This window comes from Mandrillus leucophaeus, unplaced genomic scaffold (genome assembly GCF_000951045.1).
Source record: "Mandrillus leucophaeus isolate KB7577 unplaced genomic scaffold, Mleu.le_1.0 Scaffold431, whole genome shotgun sequence".
NCBI lineage: Eukaryota > Metazoa > Chordata > Mammalia > Primates > Cercopithecidae > Mandrillus > Mandrillus leucophaeus.
The window spans coordinates 1,224,520-1,231,088 of NW_012104599.1; the positions used below are offsets into that span (position 1 = coordinate 1,224,520).

At 37.3% G+C, this 6,569-nt stretch overlaps 1 protein-coding gene across 1 annotated transcript in view; it reads left to right on the top strand.

Annotated features, from left to right (window-relative positions):
* The window catches only part of DUSP16 (dual specificity phosphatase 16), a 101,036-nt gene that overhangs the window by 1,025 nt on the left and 93,442 nt on the right, over positions 1-6,569 (top strand). The gene's annotated exons all lie outside the window — the stretch shown is intronic.

The window sequence follows — 6,569 nt, forward strand, 5'->3', positions numbered from 1 at the left end:
CTTTTTAAAGTTAAGGTAACATTGTAAAAGAAGAGATTTCGTACCAATTGAATTAATTACTCTTTAATACTTTTCCTTGAGAATCACATATATTGGTGGATACCACTTGGGAGGCTCGTGGAGTCTATTTGGTGAAGGCAGCAGCTTGGAGAAGTAAAATGAAAAGCAGAATGTATGGCTTTGTGTAGGGATTTTAGTAAAAATGTGAGTAGGCACGGTGAAAGGTTTTTGTGTTTTAAAATTGTGGAATTTACTGAGTTTGAAGACAATGTGGAAAGTTGCATTAAAATTTTTTTTAAATTTGGCTAACATTTGCAGTCTTACATAAAAATTTAGGCTGAATAACAGCAGCCCAAGAGTTGGATTTTAGGTAAAATAAGTTTTGCATTTATCAAAATTCTACATGGGGGAAAAAATTAGAAATGAACTTATTTTGAATTTTGTTAATGTGGTGAATAGTGTATTGAAAATAACTCGGTTCAAGTACTATAAATTACATTCAGATAAAAAAATGTGTAAACTGTGGTAATTATTATTTTTTTCTAGTATTAACCTCTGCTATATCAGCAACTCAAAGTAAAATATCTCATTTGGCTTGATTATGGTGCCAAATGATCATAGTGCATTGATTATGGAGGGGGCTAGGAAGAGAACTGCAGAATTATCCAGTTTTGCTCCTTTTTCAATTTAGAATGCCCTGTCCTTTTGTTCAGTTTGGTGATTGTGTGTACCTATAAAATAAAAATAGACATGTAAAATTGGGCGTTGGAGTCTCTTGGGCCAAAAACTTAATGGCAGTGACTGAGAAGGCAGCAAAAGAGGAGATCCTGTTATCCCAGTTCTTTTCCTTTTTCCTACACATTTAAAAATTGTTTGTGGGACACTTGAGAGTGGCAGTGAGGCTGAGATGGGAGTGGGGAAGAGTAGGTGTGAGAAGGTTGCAGAGTTTAGGTAGGGATCAGGAGAAGAGGCAGGATTTATGTGTAAGTGTGTTTTGATGCTATTTTCTGTAAATGCCTGTACTGGGAATTTAATTTCATACAGTTTTTAGCATATGGGATTAATATATTGGTGAAGCAGACGTATATAGCTGTCTAGTATTAACTTTTTTCAGTTTTCTGCTACTCCTAAAATCCTGCTAAATATAATTTGCTAGAATTACCAGTGTAATAATTTATCCTAGAACTCTAAGTTTTCCTAGACAAAAATAGTTTTCTACTTCGTGTTACCTGAACTAAAAATTTCACTGGACGTTTAGTGTTTTTTAGAATGCGTTGAGTTCTCAAGCAAAAGGTACTTTAGTTTGAAGAAGTAAATTAATATAGGGTGAACTCATTTGGATCAGAATCCCAAGAAAATGAGATAATTTAGAGGAAACAAAACAGATTTTATGACAGATTTCAACAGATGAAAGGGGCTAGTTAAAAAGATTTCACAGGAAAAACCATAGTTGATGCTTGATTGGCTTTAAAAGAAATTTCCTGATCATTTAAAACTGAGATATTCACCATTGTAAAAGAAAATCTGAATGTTGGCTTAAACAAAAAACATAATTAGGAAAATAAGTCTTGCCCAAAGCGACATATGATAAATTCCAAAACCAGATGTCAATTTTTTTTTCTGATTTTCTTGTGTTGTAGACAATCTGTTATTTGTATGCATTTCATTATCCTTGATGATCAAGGGTTGGCTGTGTGAAGAGAGGTTCATAAAGGTTGACTGAATTTAAAGAAGCAGGCTCAGGCTTTACGAAGAGGCAGTTCTCCTACACAGATGGATTGAGACGGGGAGTTAGAATTTTAATCAAATACATAACTGGAGGAAACAGTGGCTCAAAAGAAGGATGTAAGACAGATTACCTTGGCCTTGGACAGGTACAAAGAAATAATAAAAGCTTGCCAGAAGTATGATCAGTAAGGAAGGGAATGGAATACATCTTGTCATGAAAGGAAAGAGGAATAAATGGAAAAATGCCCTCTGATACCTCAGCAACAAGAGAGAGTAATGAAACTTCACGCCCTTCTTGATTGGGGTTAGAAACATCATTATAGGTATTGCTACAAACTGACAAGATTTTTTATTACATTAAAAAATGTAGGCCAGGTGTGGTGGCTCATTCCTATAATCCCAGCACTTTAAGAGGCTAAAGCAGGAGGATCACTTGAGCTCAGGTGTTGAGACCAGCCTAGGCAACATAGACCTTGTTTCCAAAAAAAATCAAAAAATTAGCCAGGTATGGTAGGCAGCTGTGGTGCCAGCTACTTGGGAGGCTGAAGTGGGAGGATCTCTTGAGCCTGGGAGGTCAAGGCTGCAGTGAGCTATGATCGTACTGCTGCGCTTCAGCTTGGGCAACAGAGCAAGACACTGTATCAAAAAAAAAAAATCTTGAGGGAGAGTGATAGAGTAAATTATGAGCATTAATTATAATTATGAGAATGTAAAATTTAAAATTGTCAGAAATAAAAATAAAGAGGGATTCACTGTAATATCATGGCCTATTTTGAGTTAATTTTAAAGGGAGGGATACATTATAAAAAACTGAAATTATTAACTGAATTTCTGGATTAACTACTGATACGAATCAAGCAAAACATTTGTTAACAGTGTTTTGTTAACATGTTTTGGGGCACATTTTGTTCTTCTCAAGCATTCTTTAAGAAATATGTGCCCTTCACTCTTTTTGCAGTTTTAAATTTAATTTTTTTTTTTTTTTTTTTAAGAGATGGGGTCTGTCTCTGTCACCCAGGCCGAAGTGCAAATCAAGCAAAACATTTGTTAACAGTGTGCTGTTTACGTGTGCCGAGATGGATGCCAAAAGTTGGGGACACTGGTCCATGTTCTTACGGAGAACAGGATTATAAAAATTTTAAGGGAGATACATATGCAAAGATAAACAATTACCAGACAGCTGGCAAGTGCCAAATTCAGGTACAAAAGAGAAAGAGGGCTCAGGGAGGTAATCTTCATAGAGATAATAGAGTTTGACCCTGGCGTTAAAGATTGGTTAACATGTGTATGGAGAAAGGGAAGTGGCGGAGGTCAAAGGCAGAAGGTATTCATTCACCCATCTCATTCAGCAAATTTATGCTGAGCTTCTACGAAGTGCTAGATCCTGGCCATACAGTGAAAAATAAGAGAAGGTTTTTGCCCTTACATAACTTACATTCTAGTGGGAGAAGACAGGACAATAAACAAGAAAGACAATAAACAAGTAAACAGTACATTAAAAAAGTAATGTTAAATAGTGGTAAGTAGTAAAGGTAATGATCAGAGTCAATAAATCGTACTTATTCTGTGAATCACTTGCTTTGCCTATCATAGTCTAATGAATAGTCTTCATGTTACAACTTTTTAATATTCATGTACAGTCCAAATGAATTTGAATAAAATCTACACATTAACCAGCTTTTAAAAAAAGAAACGTGAATTAAAGAAAAAGAAACCTGTGTGACTTTTTTCGGTCAAGGCATGGAAACTTAGTGTTTTTTTTTTTTTTTTTTTTTGAGATGGAGTGTGTCTTGCTCTGTCATCAGGTTGGAGTGCAATAGCACCATCTCGGCTCACTGCAACCTCCGCCTCCTGGTTTCAATCGATTCCCCTGCCTCAGCCTCCCGAGTAGCTGGGACTACAGGCATGTGCCACTGCACCTGGCTAATTTTTTTGTGTGTTTTAGTAGAGATGGGGTTTCACCATGTTGGCCAGGATGGTCTCGATCTCCTGACCTTGTGATCCACCTACCTCGGCCTCCCAGAGTGCTGGGATTACAGGTGTGAGCCACCACGCCTGGCCAGAAACTTTAGATTTTTTTTTTAATGCCTCATTAATTTATTCATAATTCTTTTGCTGCCATTTGCTAAGAATCTCATGTTTTTTACAATGAGATTAATATCGTTGTTTACTGTTCAGTTAGGTTTTTCATGTATTGGGCTATATTCTTAGGTTAGACTCTCTCTGTTAGGAACAATAATCACAATAGTGTCATAAAGTGAAGCTAAATTCCAGAGATTGTTTTGTATGGGAACATACAAAAGAAAAGATGTACAGACAATAAACTGTTGGGCTTAATTACCAGTAGGTAAACTAGGGTAAGGGATGACATCTGTTCAGCTCTTGTCCCGATGGCATATTTTTTTCCTGTATTACCCCAAATAGTAAAAACCTGAAGCAAAAATGTTCCAAAATGGGGAAGTTTTGATCTTTCCTGTGGTAATTTGACTACCAGATTTGTTTTGTTATTGTTTAGAAGATGTCCTTCATAGTGATCAACTAAAAACTGATATTATCAGGAGCTATTTCATGTTTTGGGGCACATTTTGTTCTTCTCAAGCATTCTTTAAGAAATATGTGCCCTTCACTCTTTTTGCAGTTTTAAATTTAATTTTTTTTTTTTTTTTTAAGAGATGGGGTCTGTCTCTGTCACCCAGGCTGAAGTGCAATAGAGCAATCATAGCTCACTGTAGTCTCAAACTCCTGGGCTCAAGCAATCTTCCCGTCTCAGCCTCCCAAGTAGCTGAGACCACAGGTGCATGCCACCACACCTGTCTAATTATTATTTTTTATTTGTATTATTTTTATAGAGATGGAGTCTCTCTTTGTTGCCCAGGCTGGTCTCAAACTCCTGGCTTTAAGCCGTCCTCCTGCCTTAGTCTCCGAAAGTGCTAGGATTACAGGCACAAGCCACTGTGACCAGCAAAACTTTTTTATAGGTGAAATTTAGGTGAAGGATTTTAAAAAGGGTTGATATTAAGTGTGTCTATAGAACCAAATCCCTCAAGAATTATTCTGTGTGCACCTAACCGATTTTCATCTATAAAATACTTGAGATAAACCTACGGGAAACAATTTCAATACAAGGTAGGAAATTCTTTAGTGCTCTCTTGATTTCCTCCTAAACTAAATGCTTGATTTATTTAATTTTTTTCAATTTTTATTTTTTTGAGACATGGTCTTGCTCTGTCACCCAAGCTGGAGTGCAGTGGTGTAATCACAGCTCACTACAGCCTTGACCTCCTCGGTTCAAGGGATCCTCCCACCTCAGCCTCCCAGATAGCTAGGACTATAGGCCTGTGCAACCATACCTAGTTAATTTTTTATTTTTTGTAGAGACAGGGTCTTGCTATGTTGCCCAGCTGGTCTTAAAACTCCTGGGCTCAAGCAATCCTCCTACCTCGGCCTCCCAAACCATTGGGATTACAGATGTGAGCCACCATGCTTGGCCTTAATTTAGAAAAGAATTACAGCTATAAATGCACTGGGTCTGTGGTATGTGTAATAAAAGTTAGTCTCACTTGTACTCCTCAAAAATATTTGGTTTGGGAAAGACAGAAGAATTCAAGTTTGTTTTAATGTCTGTGTATGTTGGGGTGGTGGGGCAAATTGCGTTTATAGAAAAAAGATAAATTGTAATGGTATGGCAAGATAATTAATATTTAATATATCCATAATTTCTCTTAAATGGGGAAAGATGTGTAGAGAAGTATATGCTACTTATTGTATACATTGTATACTAGTTTTTTAAATATACAATTTATATCCTAGGATAGTAGAGTAAGTAGGCTTTTGATAAATGTTTGCCGAATAATTTGAATCAGTTCTTACTACTGTTGCTTTTTATAGCAGTTCCGTTATATCTCTAGCTTAGAGCACTGTGTTTTGAGCTTTGAGTTGCAGTTTGCCAGGGGTTGACTTACGGTCTTGGGTGTGGACTCTTGTTTGAGCAGTAGGCTTACTCTTAGAACAGGGTCTCTGACCTCACCTCCAGCTTTGACTCTGTGGCTGACCTGACTTCTTCCTTTCCAAAATGATGGGTGGTGGTTTCCAGTCACCTTTTTCAGCTCATAGTGTAACAGCTCCTTCCCTCCCCGAGCAGCTGAGCTGTGTCCTCTTTGGATCACTTCTCAGAATACTAAGGTATATGTATCGCCATGCTGGCTTATTTTGTAGTGGGTTTATTTGTTGTTGCTTGTTTTTTGTTGTTGTTGTTTGGTTGGTGGAGAAGAAAATTCCTTGGGAAGATAGTTCTTGACTTGTTTGTAAATTGTACATGGTATATGAAGCATAGTATTATTTCCTCTTCCTTCCTAGCTTTAGTTAAACATCTTGGGTTCACTTGAAAAAGAACTGGTAAGTGATATTTTGGTAATACCCACCAACCAAAAACTAACAAAGACTTTTTTTGAGACAGTCGGGAAACTTGAAAATGGAATATATATTAGGTGATATTTAGTAATTACAACCGTAATATTTTTAGCTATAATAGTGGTATTGTGGTTATATTAAAATATTTTCATGTGTTAAAAATACATATAGAGGTACTTATAGGCAAAATAAAATGATGCCTAATACTCGTTTTAAAAAACTTCAGGATGGGCCGGGCACGGTGGCTCAAGCCTGTAATCCTAGCACTTTGGGAGGCCGAGACGGGCGGATCACGAGGTCAGGAGATCGAGAACATCCTGGCGAACCCGTTGAAACCCCGTCTCTACTAAAAAATACAAAAAACTAGCCGGGCAAGGTGGCGGGCGCCTGTAGTCCCAGCTACTCGGGAGGCTGAGGCAGGAGAATGGCGT